Source organism: Mytilus galloprovincialis, chromosome 14 (assembly GCF_965363235.1).
Source record: "Mytilus galloprovincialis chromosome 14, xbMytGall1.hap1.1, whole genome shotgun sequence".
Classification (NCBI taxonomy): domain Eukaryota; kingdom Metazoa; phylum Mollusca; class Bivalvia; order Mytilida; family Mytilidae; genus Mytilus; species Mytilus galloprovincialis.
Window position 1 is genome coordinate 56,075,108 of NC_134851.1, and position 19,935 is coordinate 56,095,042.

Below are 19,935 nucleotides of genomic sequence, written 5' to 3' on the forward strand. Positions count from 1 at the left end.
GTGGCCAAAATATGTAAAATCCAAAGCTTATATAAAAGATGTAGAGCTATAATCCAAAAGTTCCAAAAAAGTATAGCCAAATCCGTGAAAGGAATCAGAGCTTTGCATGAGGGAGATACATTCCTTAATTTATAGTATTTTTTAATATTTTGTAACAGAAAATTTAATAACACAAAAAAATCCGTATTTTCATGCCAGTACCGGAGTACTGGCTACTGGGCTGGGGATACCCTCGGGTACTAACAGTCCACCAGCAGAGGCATCGACCCAGTGGTAGTAATAACATTAACGGTACCAATTTTCTGCACCAGATGCGCATTTCGACAAATAATGTCTCTTCAGTGATGCTCGTGGCCAAAATATGTAAAATCCAAAGCTTATATAAAAGATGTAGAGCTATAATCCAAAAGTTCCAAAAAAGTATAGCCAAATCCGTGAAAGGAATCAGAGCTTTGCATGAGGGAGATACATTCCTTAATTTATAATATTTTTTAATATTTTGTAACAGCAAATTAAATAACACAAAAAAATCCGTATTTTCATGCCAGTACCGGAGTACTGGCTACTGGGCTGGTGATACCCTCGGGGTCTAACAGTCCACCAGCAGAGGCATCGACCCAGTGGTAGTAATAACATTAACGGTACCAATTTTCTGCACCAGATGCGCATTTCGACAAATAATGTCTCTTCAGTGATGTTCGTGGCCAAAATATGTAAAATCCAAAGCTTATATAAAAGATGTAGAGCTATAATCCAAAAGTTCCAAAAAAGTATAGCCAAATCCGTGAAAGGAATCAGAGCTTTGCATGAGGGAGATACATTCCTTAATTTATAATATTTTTTAATATTTTGTAACAGCAAATTTAATAACACAAAAAAATCCGTATTTTCATGCCAGTACCGGAGTATTGGCTACTGGGCACAGTTATCAATTATTTAACTGGTTCATTTTTGAAACATAAACCTACAGCTGTTTTTCTTCTTTTAGTTAGTTATCTGAGGTTTTTTCATGACATGGTTGTGTACACTTTGCGATAGATGTCTAATTAGAAATCATATTCTTATATAACAAATTCATTGCTTAATTGCTTGGTAGAGTTTGTATTTTTTGTAGTCAGGTACAGTTGCAACCCTTCTTAATTACACTGGTGCCTTGATGTTAGTAGATTTGTATTGAACCTACAGCATGAATCATCCAAACTCTGGAATGGACATCCATCAACGACCTTTATTAGTTTTTGAACGGTTATTATTAAATGCATGTTTTAATTATACAAAATTGCCATGCTTTTATCATTTAATGTCCTTTTTATAATTGTATTGGTGTATAAAAGCGATGACCGAAGCACATCTTGCGCTTCCTGTTAAAAATGTGCGCACGATGAACGCTTTTACAAAATAAATAGGGGCATTTAATTTGTTTCATCACATTTCTATGCTACAACCATCAAATTAAGAGTTATATAAAGCTTTTTTGTTCGTGTTGTAAATGGATTTATTTAGTATTGTCACTGATAGCATATGCAGTCATAGCTGTTGTATTTTATACGGAAATTATATTTGATATTGGAGTGCCTCGCGATTGATGTCAGGTATTCAAAATTACTGATTCTAATGAAAAATAAATGTAATTATTTATAATCAAATCATGTTTAAATGTTTGCATGTTTCATTTCATTTATCATTTGAAATGAACAGATCTGGATTGATCAGAAAATATTTCGTAATCTAACCTTTACTGTATCTGCTTAAGTCTTCCTGATATATGATATATAGGGAGGATATGAAAACCATTAATAAATATATCGATATTATATAGCTTCAAGTGTTTATGTCGGAGTTTGATTGAGCACTGAAGTAGTTTTTTTATACTTCCCCGGTTCCAGATTTAAAGTGGATAGTTTCAGAATACAAACAAACAAAAAGACAGATTTAAAGTGGATAGGTTTAGAATACATAAAAACAACAACAAAAAACATGTGTATTTTGTATGATGTACCATGTAAGGAAGGTCGTCATTAGTTTTATAATTGAAAGGCGTGAAGAGGATATTGGTAAAGATAAATCCAATTTCTTGTTTGAAGACAGCTATATAAACATATGTTTCAATTTACTTAAAAGTTAACCTAAAGTAGAATCAACTGCTCTTTCAAAATCATTTTTGGTGATGTGTTTGTGCAAATGTTAATATATATATAAATGCGTTTCATGCTATTATTTTGCTGATAAATTTTCTATAGTCGACGATTAAGAGTTTGACTTAAACATCTGTTAATTGTTGGATTTGTAAATTAGGTATAACAAAATATACAAAATTAGTATATTTTGCTGCGATATCGCTGTTTTCTGTGTGTCGTATTGAAGAAGTGGATAATATTTTAACACCTTTTCTGTTTTATTTCTCAACGTAATACGATTTTATGAGAATATCCCTACAACAAGGAATGATCTAGGAAAGACACATTCCACGTAAAAGAGAAAACAATCACACAATGCGTTTTTTATTCCGTATTGAATACTGAATTGATATAGAAATAAGAAGATGCCATATGATCTCCGATGCTACATTTTTGTATATAAAATCATTTACAATAAAAATTGCAGTTTTATGTAAGTCATTTTAAACTGTGCCAAACCCATTCCGTATAAAAGACGTGTAATGCGCGGAAATGGTCAAAATGTAAAAAAAATAACAAAAACGACCTAATTTATGCAACAGATATAAATGAAAAACACTAAGGACAAACAGCAATCAACGGTAAAATTAAAGGCAACAGTAGTATATCGATGTTCCAAACTCATAAATCGATAGAAAAAAAACAAATCCGAGTCACAAACCAAAACCGAGGGAAACTCATTAAATATAAGAGGAGAATGACGACACAACATTCATGGACTATTTATGGAATAAAAATGAAAAGAGTTACTTCTAATTAAAGATTTGATTTTGGTGAAAGTTATGCACATTTGAAGTCGTCTATGTTTAATATATACACATAAAACATGTCTTAAACATGGACTAATATATATTCAAGCAAAGCTGTTTATTATCATAAACATGTCCAATTATTTGCAAATGCCAGATTTCAACGTCCTTTTAGAGTTTTGAGAAGGTCAATATTTCTTTTAAATATATCATTTTTTTCATCAATTCAGCAAGACCATGTGTACACGAAGTATCTTCAATTAGACTACGGTTGTTATTCCATATTTCATCGAATTTCATGCATGATTGGGAATGATGTCGTCATATAAAATAAAATAAAACATATTTTTCAGTAAATTGAAATATGGCAGAAAAAAAATGCAATTACATGAAAATCATACAGATGCATAAGGTCAAAGGTCAAACAAGAATATAAAAAAAATATGCCTTATTAAATTTCTACTACAGGGTACAATCAAAGAATATATACTTTATTTGTATTTATTGCTTATGAAAAAAATCCCACTGAGTCCCTATCTGTGGACCAACGAATTAGCAAATTTCGATACAGTAAAATTATCTGCCGATTTGTATTTTTGGCGTATTATGCTGTTAATTTTAGCTGCTTGTATCTGAAAAACGAAAACGGTTACACACTTTTAATTTTATTTTCTTATGTTCTTTTACAAGCAGAACCCACATGTAAAATTCCCAAAAATCTGTAGATTAGTTAATTACGTTCACTTCGCCCTAAAATATTAGGTCATTGTACTTTGTGTAAATGGTTTCATGTTTTGTAATAAAGTTATTGTTGTGAAGATTACTTCAAACCCAATCATAAACTCTGTTCAACAAATCTAAATTATTAGAGGTTCTTACTGAAGTTGCTATTTGAAAACATTGCAGAGTAAATGGTGAAATCGTTCCCAAAACACCATTTTATGCTATAAACTTCAACCCATCAAGAATTTACTGAAATGTCAATAAATAAAGTCGATAACCAATGTCAATAGTTAAATTTAAATTCACTGATAACGCTATAATTATAGAGCATATATTGAACAGATATATCATTTTATGGAGGGGTAATTGGGAAAAATACCATTCAAGGGACTGCGAAATTGTTCAAGCTACTAGGCAAGGAATATGTGGTCCCTCGACAACTGGTATCACTGTTGTGGTTCAGATTTAGTGGTCACTTTTGCTCAAATATACAGTAAATGTATATAAATTCAAACAATTGTTCTAAAACATTCTGCTAAAGATCTTCATACATCATATTGAGCAGTATGAATCAATTGAATCTTTTGTGTCATCTGTACTATTGTTTGTCTGTTTGTCTTTTTTTATTTTAGCCATGACGTTGTCAGTTTATTTTCGATTTATGAATTTGACTGTCCCTTTGGTATCTTTCGTCCCTCTTTGATTTAGTATTTGTTAGCTCCTTGCTAAATAGGTGATATGATGTAAAATATTATGATGAAATCCATACATAAATCTACTGACAATGAGCTATTCATCACTGATGAAGCAGAAGGCGCAGAATTAACTATCTATTTGAGTAGTTCATCGAGCAAATATAACCATATTTCGCTTATAAATGGAGATGACAAATGTGAAAAGAAGCTATCACTTAGAAGATCAAGGCGTTGATTGCCTATTTAGTCATCAACGGAGTCGTTTTGGTTTACAATGTTTTCATTACCTTCTTAATCTTTAAAAATGATATGGCATGAGATAGAGGTAACTAGTCGTAGTATTGATTATAGTCGTAAATTCATTAAATTGAATAAAGACTCAATGTTTGTTAAACCAATTCGCGAAGCTATTCTCCCAGTAAAAATATAATATTGTATTTATTCTTAATACTCTTAATAATATTCTTTAAATCAAAGATAACTAAGCCTTTGGGTTCTCAGCTAAAAACAGCTGAAAAGCAAATTATCAATTGAGTTCCCAAAGAAGTTTTTTTCTTCGATACCCACCATTACTAAAGAAACATTTCCAGTTTGATTTTATATGTTTTCCTTTAAGACGGACAAGGCATGGTACTAGGAGCAAATAACCTTACGTTCCATATCAATAAATTAAGTTTAAATATTGCATAAATATACGAAAAGAAAATGCATAATGATTTCAAATTTAAGTGATTGATGTCTTATTTTGTGATATAAAACTATTCTATTATATAGATATAGGAAGATGTGGTGTGAGTGCCATTGAGACAACTTTCCTTCCAAATAACAATTTATAAAAGTAGATGTTGTTGTTGCACAGGTTGTGCATAGTTAATGACCACTTGTTGAAGCTGGTCTAGCCGTTGTTGTAGGTGTTGTACTTTCTATTGCATTTGCACCCTTCGTTGAACCTTATTGACGCCTGGATGTTGGTTGGTTGGACAATTATGTATATCAATCTGACTATGTACGGTCGGTTGTTGACTCTGGTAGACTTCCAGTCGGTGAAGACTGTTGAAGCCATGTTGATATTGGTTGACATAGTAGTGCTAATGTTGTACACTTGGTGAAAAGTGAACATGGTCAGGTGTAGGTGTATGTAAGAACCTTGGTTGTTGGTCATAATCAGGGCTATTATATCTTGGCGGAGTCTGTTGCACCTCTTGTTGATGGTTGAAATCTTCCTGTTGATCAACTACAGTGTTTTGAATATACCAGTTTTTGGCTAAGTGGTGTGAACATTCTGTCATTTGGGACATCACCGTCCAGTTGACTGTCTGGTTGAGGGTGTGCAACCATGTTGATCCTTGGTGATGGAGTACGATACTCATTGCTACAAACACTCAGGTCTGAGTTCAAACTTACTGAAGAAAGGCTTTCCTGTGGTGGTTCACAATGTAACTGCTCTAACATAGTTAAATGTTCAGAACGCCTTTGTATTTGTTCCAGGCGACGTTTGTCCCATTTAAGACTGGAACAGGCTCCTTCCTCTGAGCAAGATGATGCTACTTCATCTTGCGTATCACATTCTTCTAACCACTGTCTTATGTTAGAGTCGTAATCTTGCAGATGCGTAATCTGTTTCTGATCTTCTGTCCGTCCATCTCTTTGGACAGGATAGTAATGTGATGACTCATATTCTTGGATACATGAAATACCTCTATCCATCAAAATTGAACGAGGACACTCCTCTGGTCCCATATCAATAATCACATGGTCAGGCTGTGGAGTCAACATACTCACAGAACTATGCTCTGTCACAGACGGCTTCCCTGAGCTCAGCTCGCGGTCTCCTTGAAAAATCAATTATGCCCAGAATACCTTCTGTCACTCTTAAGTGTGGAATTTGGAATAAAACATCTCGATCAATGTGGACACCTTTTCCCCTCATATCCATTAGCCTTGCTGCTTTGGCATCCCCTATGCCAGGTATGCAGGTAAGTATCACCCTAGGACAGGTGTTAATATTGATCATATACCCCTACATGGTGACTTTGTACCTTACAAAGTTATAAAAATTTATTTGACTTTATTTCAATATAATTCACAACTCAATATATATACACTAATCAACAATAATTCTTCATTCAATATAAACTCAAGTCAATAATAAAATATACAACAGAACACAATAAAAGCAACTGCCCTTGTGTTTGTTTACATCTGTTAACAGAATTCAAGATGGCGTCTAAATCTCGTAGCTCACGTGACCTCGCTATCACTGAAGCAATCTTTTCAAAAAGTTTTTTCTCAGTCACAAAAATATTCAAAAACGAAGTTTTCCCACTAACTTTCAACTAGAAAGTAAACCACCTGACCTGGTTTGTCTCCCGTAGACAAAATACTGATTGACTTTAGGCACTCAAAATCTTGGAGTGATGTCAAAATGGCGTCCAATCCCTTGCAGGACCAAAATTTAAACCACCCGCAACTATCAGTAAAGTGTTATTTGGCCTGTCTCGCTGAGCTCTATGGTTACCCGAGGGGCTGATACAAGCTATGTTTAGTGTAAGAGTGTCCTTACCTTCCTACAAGGTATCAGTCCTAGCTAACCTCGTCTAGTCCCAGATGTCAGGCGCATTGCCTTGCTTGTTCCGTGGTAAGAGAGGAATGCACACGAAGAAGAGGCTGGAAGTACCCAACTGATACCCTTGCGTCATGTGTCCCTTTGGATCCCTCGGTGATGTACCAGTACCCTTGTGTCAGGTTTGGGAAACCCCTTAAAACTACGGGGCAATTACACTACATTATTGCCACTTCTCTATATATAAAACCATTTTTCAAAAGTCGCAGGATGTAACTTCATATTGTACAAGTATGTTTAGTTAAAAGCAAAAGTAAACCCCAAGAGCATCAAATATCAAATACTAGTACATTCAAGTAGATATTTTACAAATATTGCATGTGCTAAATACTAGCTGCGTCAGATAGAAATCGACCGTGCGCAAATAAATATCAATACATGTATTGTCCAGATTTGAGTTGAAAAATTCATATTCCATAAAGGGTTCAAGATTGAGTGGTTAAAAGAACCATACAAGACATCGTTCATTTGGTAGTTTAATGTTCCACATCAATTACAGTATCAAACATATCCATGTATGTGGATTCATTTATTTTCGTGGATACCAATTTTCGTGGATTAAGAAAAACTTGCATATTCGTGGATATTTAATTTCGTGGTTTTGCTGAAGTCTGCATACAAACCTATAGAAAAAATATCATTCGTTGAATATTTAATTTCGTGGTTTGACTGTGCCCACGAAATCCACGAAAATTGGTATCCAACGAATAATAATGAATCCACAGTATATGTGCACTTTTCTGAATTCAAATTGTATCTGACATAACTATATATAAATTTAATATGGTAATTTGATTCCAACATAAAATTGTGGAAAGTGACAATTACAGTCATTCGTTAAGTTGAGTCATATTTAATTGTTATACCTGGAAAAATAATTGTATACATGTGTTTATATCGATCTCAAGTAAGGAATATAATGTTATCCCGCACAAAGCGGTGTAACTCTTTCATCTTTTCTTTTAAACGTCGTTCCAATTCGCCGTTTCAGAATCTATTGCATTCTGGGTAATATTTTCAAAAATGTACACCGAAACGTCGTGATTGGTTTAAAACGTTATAAACAATGGAAATTCAACCAATGACGTAACGTTATTTTCACTTTGGGGTACGAACAATGAAATTACCCATGATGCTTTAGATTCTGAAACGGCCAATTGTATACCAATAACTTTTGATAAATGAATAATACAATTCGAACCGTTTTACTCTTTCATTCATTTGATAAATAATTTCACAGGGCAACATTTAATCTTTGTGTAAATTTTGTTAATACGTAATGTGACAAAGATAGGTCTGTTCTGTAAACCATGACCATACCAGGCCTAGCTTCTCTACCGTATGTATGTAGTAAAATAAATATAAAAATGAAAAGATATAATATGATCGCCTTTGTCAACTCTCCAACAGACACAAAATGACGTTGAACAGCCTTTATCACTTAGTAAAACCCATATCTCATAACAAGCTACATAATGTTTATCAGCAAGCATAGCCAAACAACAAAGTTATTGTTAAACTGTCATTTATATGGCGTGAATCAGATGTGAAGACTAAAAAAAATCCAAAGATCTTTTAGAGTTCATACAATTTAAGACTCTTTCGTCTTGAAATAATATAAACAATTTGAAATGTCTACACTTTACACAAGTATTGCCGATTCCAATTAAACGACAAATAGAAAATGTTGGTCCTGCTTTGGTTTTTTTTTTAGAAAGGAAAGACCAACGCATATGCAAGTATCTTGTCTTAGGACGGGATAACACGTACTATGTAAAAAAGTATCATTCTGATTCTTATTAAAGATCTTCTGAAATTGAAATTATCTAGATGCTTAATTTCTTGATTGACAACATATTTGTACCGTTTGAAGAATGTTTTTTCAACAAATAATAGCTATTCCCATACAAACCAACTATGATTTTCTTCTGAACGATTTGTTACTTTAATCGTATGAGTCTTACTGTATAAGGACTTTCTTAGGAAAAAAAAAGAAAATATTGAGCAGTATTTTTTTTACCGTAATTTACGCTGAATAGATAATTTTATTCCAAGAAATTTTGGTGACTTTATTGAAATTATCCCATTGAATTAAAGATATAGAATAGAAGAAGATAGCGAAAGATACAAGCTCAGAGATAGAAAACCAATCGCTACGACTAAATTGATATTTTTTTATCCCAATTGTGAACCTTCGAATTCTATGTTGCAACATTTCAACAGCGTCTGCCTATGGATTATATATCTTATATATGATAGGATATTACTGGGCTTGTTTTTCCGTTCATGATTTTCTTGATAGAGGGTTGCTGATCACTAGGAAGCTATTACACGAAGAGTTCCAAGTGGTAAAGTTGAAATCATCACTTCGTAAATTTTACAGACGTAACAACCAGAAAATACGTTAGCTGACTGATATGGAATGTCTGTTTTACAGATGTCCGCTGATATGTAAATACAATTCTGTCCCGTTTTCCCCAATATCAAATACCTGATATGTTCCGGGTTTGTAATAACACAGTGTAGCAGGACATGCTTACATTTCCGGAGCACCTGTGATAATCCCTGTTTTGGCTAGGTTCGTGCTGTTACATTAAGTCATTAGTTTTCTGTGTTATTTAATGTTTGGTGTACTGTTGTTTGTCCGATTATCTGTTGGCTTTTTTCCGTTTTTAAACATGGTGTTGTCTGTTTATTTTCTACTTTGGTATCTTTCGCTTCTCCTCTTCAAAAGGCCATGAAATGATAAATGTAAAACAATTCATGAAGGAAAAACAACGGTTTGAAAAAAGTATAACAATACAACCGAACTCCATGGAAATTTAAAAAAGAGGGAATTCCCAAAACAATTCTGACAAAATCAAACGCTATCAATGTCGGGAACCAGTAAACAATCCCATATTCTTGACCCAGTACCGTAATTTACAAAAAGAATGAGTGTTAAACTTAGGTTTATAGGTTATGTACTACACAATTTACGACAAGCTGATATGATGTATAGCAATAATCGACAACCCCTATATTACAGGCTCCTGACTTTGGACAGACCCATCCATTATGTTGCGGGTTAAAACAAACATATTATGTATTGTATAATGCATCAAATGTACTTTTTTTTAACTATAATTTCAAATATGAAAAATAACTTGATATTTTACTGTTATGAATGTTCTTTTCAATCCCACTGATAATATTCAGCAACTTCTACTGGCCAATGTAATTTTCGTAGGTTCAGCACATCGAAGTGTCCAATGTCGAGTTGAATTTCGTAAACATGAAGCTTGAATCTGTTGATATAATCATCCCTATCAACTTTGAAATATCTAACATTTATATCACGAGTGTGTTCTAATGAAAATATCAATGACCTGACAAAATCGTCAGAATTTCTGTCGCTTATGGCAATTATTCCAATACGTGTTGTTTTCTCTTTACAATAGGAAGCTGGCCTCACCTTATGGCATATTTGCTCACTACAACCATTATATACCCTATTATCATATCGGTTTTGAAAGTTGCGAGTTTTAAAAATTAACTCGTATATGCGATTTGTTTCCCAATTGTTTGTCCTCTTTTCTCTAATTTGTGCGGTTTCCGCTTGCATTTTCTTATATTCCCACTCAATGTCTTCAATTTTTACCTTTAGATAATTGTCAGCTTCTGTTTTACATTCTGGTTTTATGTCGTATCTATATATCATTTTTTTCTTCCTTTTGGTATTCTGACCAAACACTAATTCACCTTTAATTTTTACAACGACATCGCGTTTGTTCCGAAGAGGAAGGCTATCACAAATTACTTGTTTTTGCGCTTTTATTGTTATATAGATAGTTGTATTGTCTACTGGGCTGAACTGTAATTCGCTCTTAGGTGCAATTTGGGTATAGCCATTATTTGGTACACAGTGCCATTTAGTTTCCTTATTTGCATGTGCACCTCTTTCCTCACCATACGCGTGCACTTCAAATCCAACCCGTTTTTGAACTGCCAAGTCCTGATGTCGACTAGCCTTTACATATAAGATTCCATTTGAATCATTTTGTACCAATACCATAGCTATAACAGTCGGCTAGTTGTATGATCTGAAATATATTGTATAAATTACAAGACATAAGAATATATCATAAAGTTTATATTGAGGATGTTCGCTCTCTTGTTTTTGAATTTTCGCCAGATATTCGGAATCCTCTGGTTTTATCCATATAGTGCCATTAGAAAAAACCTTTGCTAACTAACCCATACTTTTCTTTCTATAATTATATCACAGATAGTTTAAAAAGCCGTATTTGAAAATCTTATGAAATCCTTGTTAGTTTTGTAGTGTTTTTGAAAGAAAAATTGTGCCATATGTTAAATGTATGAAAAGTCTAGAGAAAATCATTTCCCGCAAAATTTTCAATTGCTAATATCTCCAAAAGAAGTACACGGACACTTAATTTTGTCTGCTTTTTTTAGTTCCTTTATTTCTAAATAAATTATAATGGTCTTAAGTAAAGCTTGTTTTTTTGAAACAAAGTAGCGAACATCCTGAAGGACTGTGCATCAATATTTTTATTTGTTGAAAGGTGAAAGGTAATATAGTGTATTTGTATTTTATAGTCTTTTGAAACCACTCACTGTTCCCATCAATACACATAACCGGAGAAATAGTCTGACAAACGTTATACTAGTTTCCAATGATACGATTTGCATGCTTTGTGTAAAAATAAAAAGATGAGATATATTTGTCACTGAGATAACTCTCCACCAGATGAGATGAAATTCAACAGTTAGAAAATAACGGATAATTTATCGTACTTTACCCCACCTATACAAAAAAAGTAAAATTACAAAAGTACTGAACTCCGAGGAAAATTCAAAAAGTCCCTAATCAAATGGAAAAATCAAAGAATAAAACACATCAAACGAATGGACAACAACTGTCATATTCCTACTTGGTACAGGTATTTTCAAATGTAGAAAATGGTGGATTGAACTTGGTTTTATAGCGCTAAACCTCTCACTTTTATGACAGTGGCATCAAATTCCGTGTTTGTTTACACCGATGATTCAAGCGCTCAGTAGTCTTGAATCTCAAGTTTGAGAAAAATATTATTAGAAATTCAATAGATACATTCTTGAGAAAAGTTGAAATAGTAAGGCTTTCCTACTTCAGGAATAGATTACCTTCGCTGTATTTGGATAAACTTTTAGGAATTTTGGTCTTCAATGCTCTACAACTTTGTATTACATTTGGCCTTTATAGCATTTTGGGATTCTAGCGTCACTGATGAGTCTTATGTAGACGAAACGCGCGTCTGGCGTAAATCAAAATTTAACCTGGTATATATAATGTGATTTTTTGGTACTTCACTGACTTATATCCTTGCTTTCTCTTTATTAATTCAAAGTCAAAGGTAAATAAAAGCAACAAAAGTAAACCTATTTTCAAAGGTCATAAATCGATTGAGAAAAACCAAATCCGGTTAACAAACAAAATCCGAGGGAACACATCAAATATAAGAGGAAAACAACAAACATCAGGAAAACCCTCTAATATACATAGAAACGAACTATTTGATAACAAGTGCCATTTTCCATTATTGTTTCTGGACATTGATAGAAAAATGACCCAAATGCGATAGATCTAAAAAGTATCGTAGGTGAAATTTAGCAACTGTACAAAGGAATGGCCTGTTTAAATTTGAAACCAAGTTAATTCATTTAAATCTAAAATTAAGAAATAGGAATCCATCATACAAGATTAAAACATCGATAATAAAGTTACAAAACAAATTCAGTGTAACCTGCCTACTCCAACACCTAAGTATTCCAACTTCCTGCTTTAACCGTCACATTATCCTAGTCCCAAAGTATGCCTATCATTCGGAAAAAAGCTGAGTATTCGACACATTGCTTAATCCGTCATTTTTTCTGGTGCGCTGTATGTCGGATTAGCCAGGTTACACTGTAACTAATTTAAAAACTTAAAAATAAACCGGATAAATTAACTGTGATTCAAGACAGTAAAAGAGGGGCGAAATATACCAGAAGGACACCCAACCTCAAAAGATCGAAAACAAACTGACAACGCCATTACTAAAAAGAAAAAGACAAACAAACAAATAGTTAACAAGACACAATTTAGAAATCTGAAGATTAAGCAACACAAACTCCACTATAAATTGGGGACGATCTCAGGTGCTCTAAAAGGGGAACCAGATACTGCTCCACATGTGTAAGTTGTCAACATTGTTTTATATTAACATTTATACAGTAAAATTTTCACAATTGTTCCGGCTAATTTACAATTTTTGTAATGCATTTCACCGGGTGTTGAAAATCCGTAATTTTATATTTTTTTTACAAATTCAAAATTAAATTTTATGATAGAAAATTAAGTACAAAATTACTTACTGCATACGTTGACATATAGTGGCTTAAATCCACGTAATTTGATCTTAGTTGAATACTTGTCGTTATTCCAAATACACTCCTTATTTTAATTTTTAACATGCATTATAATAGCATAGACTTAACGTATATATTTATAAAAGTTTTAATTATTTAAATTCTTTTCTTATTGATAATTGGCGCGAATCAACCTTTGCATTTTAGAAACCTTCATGAATCAATAATTAATACTTAACTGTAATCAAAGTTATAAATCTCTTGTGTTTGTAATTTGACGATCTATTTTGAAGGTATTTAAATGTAGATATTTGTACTTTAAATCAATTATCCTGTAATTTCGATTTTGTTGAACGCTCCAGGAGGTAGCATACAATGTAAATGTTCTAAAAAATATTTAAATTCAAAAGATAATTGATGAAGGCATGATAACATTAACGGTTCTGATTTTCCTGCACCATATGCACATTTCGACAATACATGTCTCTTCAGTGATGCTCGTGGCCAAAATATTTCACACCCAAAGCTTATATAAAAGATGAAGAGCTATAATCCAAAATATCCAAAAAGTATAGCGAAATCCATGAGAGGAATCAGAGCTTTGCATGAGGGAGAGAAATTCCTTAATCTATAATAATTTCTAACATTTTGTTACAGCAAATCTTAATAACACAAAAAAATCCGTATTTTCATGCCAGTACCAAAGTGCTGGCTACTGGGCTGGTGATAACCTCGGAGACTAACAGTCCATCAGCAGAGGCATCGAACCAGTGGTAGAAATAACATTAATGGTACCAATTTTCCTGCACCAGATGCGCATTTCGATAATACATGTCTCTTCAGTGATGCTCGTGGCCAAAATATTTGAAATCCAAAGCTTATATTAAAGGTGAAGAGCAATACTTCATAACATTTCTCACAGCAACTCTTAACAAGTTGCAGTACTGATACTATTGTGAGCTTACCACATATACTACAGAACTATTTATTATAGGTTATGAAGATGTGCACCTATTTATTTCATTTTATGTTATATTTGTACTTTTTAACTGGTTAATATTGAACTTTGATATGTTATTGCATCGTTGAACATGACAACATGAAATATAGACTACTTAATAACCGTTTTATTAAGTAAATGCTTTAATTTTGAACAATAGAAACATAGATTACGTTAGAGTCACAATGGATAAGCGTTCATTCAAAAAATCGCCTATGCGATTGTTTTTATAATACGTATATCTCGGGCCTTTCGCAGAGAAGTGTTATTCACAATGTTAACGTCGCCAGTACTAACATGGCGAACCGTTAGTTGTCTCGTTTGAATTGCTTTACATTTTCTTATCGGGGTCTTTTATAGCTCACTATGCGGTATGGGCTTTGCTCATTTTTGAAGGACGTACGGTGACATATAGTTGTTAATGTCTGTGTCATTTTTGTCTTTTGTGGATAGTTGTCTGATTGGCAATCATACCACATCTTCTTTTTTTTTTATATTAATACAAATGTAGATATAGCACATATTCAATCAGGAGGTTTTGAGTTGTAGTCGTTATCATTGACATCCTAGAACAGATTTTGTAATTGAAAATTCAAACATTTGTTAAATATGTGAACCGTTTCATGTCTAAAAACAAAAGTGCCAAGACAAGTCCCAAAAAAACAACTATAATCGTTCTATTTTGTACATATTAAAAAAAAATCTAAGCTGCATATAGGAGAAGGACCAATAACAGTATAAGCATCAAGATAGATGAAACATAAATATAACATACTTATGTCGAAAGTGAAGATTAGACATTTCGAAAGACAGATTTGTCAAACTCAAAAGCTCAAACACATCAAACGAATGGTTGTCATCTGTCATATTCCTGACTTGGTACAGGTATTTTCTTATGTAATATGTGGTGAGTCAAACCTTTTCTTAGCTAACTAAACCTCTCACTTGTATAACAGTCGAATAAATATCGAAAGAGGTAAACACTTATTGATAATTAATCAAAAATATCGTTTGAGGTAAATATGTCAACAAAAGGCCTAGGTCTCGACTTATTATTTGAGAATTGTATTTCCTTTTGCAAGTTACCCCGCTTTTTTTGACGTTTAAAAAAGCACTTTATCGGCTTATGCTTTTGTGTCGTATGTCTGTATACGAAAAAAAAATCCTGATTATTGTACAACGTATTTAATGGAAACATGATTTGTTTCATATAGTTAAAGCATTACTTAGAAATTGTTAACTGAAAGGCTGTTTTTAATAATTTCGTTAATCCATTGTATAATATTCGGCAACTTCTATTGGCCAACGTAATGTTCGTTGATGTACATCGAAATTTCTGATGTTAAGTTGAATTGTGTAAACATGATAATTGAATTCTTCATTATAATCATCTTGATGTATTTCGCAATACCTCACATTTATACCTGGATTTTGCTCTAATTCAGATATCAGGGATCTCATAAAGTCTGTAGAATTTTGCTCGCTTATTGCAATTACGCCAATGCGTGAAATGGTTTCGTTATGCCCAGTAACTGGCATGACCCTATAGAATATTTTCTTCCTACAACTATTATATTCCTCATTGTTAGTAACTGGCCTGACCTTATCGGATTTTTTCTTCCTACAATCATGTAATTTCCATTTTTTCTGTCGTTCTTGAGGGTTGCAAGTTTCTATGGTAAATTGGTACATTCGTTTGGCGTCCCAATAGTTTGGCCGAAGTTTGGTATTTTGTCCTCTCTCCGGTTGAATTTGTCTTTCTCTGTAAAGCTGATCATCTCTAGTTTTTGAACTATTGCCAAATTCCCTTTTTGATTCTACTTCAATTGTGTATCTCCCTAAAACTTTTTCTTTCTCTTTGACAATTTCAATACACAAAAGTTCATCTTCGTCCTTCACGATGACTTGCTCTTTTTCCCGAATAGGAAAGGCATTGCAAATTGTTTGTGTTTTAGTTATCATTGTTACATGAAGTGGTTTTTTGTCAACCGCTGGTCTAAGCTTTACTTTTTCCTTGGGCAAAATTTGGGTAAAGCCATTATCTTTTGCCCATTGCCATTCATTTTCGTTTGCGGTAGGTACACCTTCGCTTGCACTACAATCTCCATGTTTGATTCCAATACGTTTACCTACGGTCAGTTCCTTATTTCCTATGCCCTTGACATACACAATTTCCTTCGATTGATTTAGAATAAAAACCATAGCTGTATCTGGCGGTAAGTTTTACTCACTGAAATAATGACTTTTGTTTAAATGACAAATCACAAGCAGTATATCTGAAAATAAGTATAAGGATTTTGAAACATACTCAATTAATAACTTACGTAAATAATAAATTGACGTATCGTAACATTTCGGAACAATCATGACATCCATTTCATATTCTTAAAAACAAAAGCGAGAATAAAAGCCTCGATTTTTGAATGGTATATCGTAGGTTTTGCAATTGACCAGAAAGGGATATTCAAATATATGTAGAAATTATATGTAAGCCGTCATCAGTATATAACTTTTGTTAAGCCAACGTTTTTAATGAGAAAAGGGTTTCAACTGAGCGGAGTAAGTTTATTTCCAATGAACAACAATAAGATGAGACACAATGAAGATGTGTTCAACCATGGGTTCCTTTAACAATGAACAAAACAAACAAGGTGTACGTGCCACGGCAAGTCATAATATGAAATAATTCAGAAGGGAGATACAACAAACTAAATTCTATCACGTTATTAAAAAAAAAAAGAACTATTGCAGAAAGCAATCGAAGACAATCATGGTTCGCGTGAACACTCGAGTTATCATTGAACGGTTATTAAACTTTTTCAAACTAGACGGATGAGAAATTTCTAAATTCTCAGTTGTAATAACAAGACATCTTCACACAAAACTATCTTCTGGACTAGTTAACAAAATTCATAGTTTACCAAAATTAAACAGAATAATAAAATTGAATAGTTAAATATATTAAATCGAAAACATATTGAACCTGGCCAAGTCTGCAGCAGTCTAAAAAACACAACTTAAAAACCTTAATGTTTAGAATAATTCAACATAAAATATTATTGATGATGAATACTCGATCAAACTTACCAATATTTTGCTTAAACTTAGCAGGTGGATATCATGTCTCCTTATTTCAAATTATTACCATGTGTTAGATAATATCTTTAACACAAATGTAATAATTGCTATGATTGTAGTATTTAAAATCATTTTCTTGTTTCAATTTGGCACGGTATAATCAAACATACCTTGTTTAATTGTTTAACTGAACTAATCAATATATAACAATTATAAAATTCTCATTGCAATCAAAGTTATTGATCTTTTCTTGGTAAATTGATGACATGCAATTTATTTCAAAGGTCGTTATAATATTTGATTTTTTCATATTTTTATATAAAGTGTACTTCATATTTAAGTATTGCTGCCAAATAAATATATAAATTATTAATGGTTTGATAATGATATTATCTAAGCGCTATGAGTACAATGGGTACATGATAGGAACATGTGTTTTCTTTGTAATACCAGTAAACCAGAAGATGGTTCGAGACAAACTTACCAACGTCAGTTCATTCATTATGACGTCAGTGGTATATATGGGTCATAGTTTCGAATGCAGGGTCAACGTATTCGACGTCACAAAGTCGGTATATGCCATTGTATTAGGAGTTACGCAGAGTGATACAGACAGTAGCTATACAACCCAGGTTTAAGCCATATTATTTCTATATATTCATACCCAGTCAGGAATATGACAGCTGTTCCATTCGTTTGATCTACTCGATATGTACTTTCCGTTTTGAATTTTTCTTGAGGTTCGGCATTTTTGTTGTTCAACTTTTTTCTCATATATCGTAGTAACCTTGAGATTAAGGTTTTGACACGTATGGACGTCAACAAACTCATTTCAATAGGAAATTAAATGATTTAAACTTTCCAATTGTTAATTTTCCGTTTCCCAGCAGTAACATATCATTCGCTTCATCGTATAGCGTTTACATATCTCAGTTAATAAGTAACGCTGGTGCTACATTTCTTGATTTATGATATAATTGTTACGGTTAGAGGACGGTTTGAAACGCGATCGGCATTTACCTTTATACCAAATGCACTCCTATATTTACCGACTTTTACTTCTAATCATATTAGGAAGACTTCATGGTGACATTCTGAGGGAAAATTAAAAGAAGATAGCACTCAAGTTTAAAATCACGTTCCACTATACAGATGATGTTCTCTCATATACCGTATAACGGGCTATTTCGCAGGTGTAAAATTTCGTGATTTTCAATGAAGCAGATGTACGAAATATTTTGGCGGTTGTTATTTTGGCGGATGGAAAACTTTTATTATTTACTTTGCATTTACACTTTTAATTTTTTGGCGGAATTAATTTTGGCGATATTGTTCTATCCGCGAAAATAAGCGAAAATTTACACCCCGCGAAAATAACCCGCTTTTCGGTATGTATGCCAAGTTTGGTGACAATGTAGACCTCTGCTATCAGAACTTACTTGAAAAAAAGCATACAACAGATACAGTAATTGAGGCCTCATACCTTCATATGCATTTTGAAATTGACAATAGTGTTGATTGGGGAAAAATTTAAGACAAAAGACATGATTTCAGCTTCTCAAATTTAACTTTCTATATCTGTTTAACAATATCAAGGCACCATAGAGATACTTGAAACGATATTTGAAACTTTGTATTTCCTGTCATGATTTCTATTAATCAGAATTGCTACCAAATAAACTTACTGAACCAAGGGTTTATAGTTATGAATAGTAAGATATTCTACGGATACCATCACGAGTTTGTTGAATGATATGAAATATCAATTTCACAGATGACGATGGATATGTTGAAATTGTAATCCAGTCGAATGTTAACTCACCGAATTAATTTTTTACCAAGTTTGTACTTAAGTTTACCCAAACAACAATGCTGTTGTCACATGTTGAACATGACCTGTTTTTCATTCCGGACCAACTGAGATCTCTCCAGTTTTTACTAGTGTTCTGTTGCTTCTATGTCATTTGTATACCTTTCTTAAGGGTTATAAGTTTTGCACTGACTCCGTCTCTCTTTAACACTACACGGAATTTGTTGACAGGTGCGACCACTTACAATAATATTGCTCAAACATAGTTATTTGGAAGAATGAGTGAAGTTCACACACTCTACCTCATTTGTTATTGCTATGTTTACAATCACTACTTGGCTGATAAATAAAATCAACAGTAGTATACCACTGTTTCAAAGTCACAAAAAGATAGTGTATTTCTCATAAAACCATGCAAGTACAACGGCTACATAATAATGCAAAACATGCATACATAATATATATATGAATATTTAACATTTTAAATAAAAATAGTTAAATAAATAAATAAATACAAATATTAGAGTACAAAACAAAATCGAATGTGAGAAAACAAATACGGGTCTCAAACTAAAACCGAGGAAAACATATCAACTATAAGAAGAAACAAAAAACGATACAACGATACAACGTACCGGTATCTCTACACTTGCATGACTGTCCCTTTGATATCTTTCGTCCCTCTTTTGA

General features: G+C 32.9%; 1 long non-coding RNA gene across 1 annotated transcript; it reads right to left on the bottom strand.

The window, feature by feature from the left end:
• Positions 1-9,907: 9,907 nt before the first annotated feature.
• LOC143058841 (uncharacterized) lies at positions 9,908-13,451 on the bottom strand. The gene is made up of 2 exons (XR_012973251.1): positions 13,364-13,451; positions 9,908-11,049 (listed from the first exon to the last, which is right to left on the bottom strand). It is a non-coding gene; the product is annotated as an uncharacterized LOC143058841 (long non-coding RNA).
• Between the last annotated feature and the right edge of the window lie 6,484 nt (positions 13,452-19,935).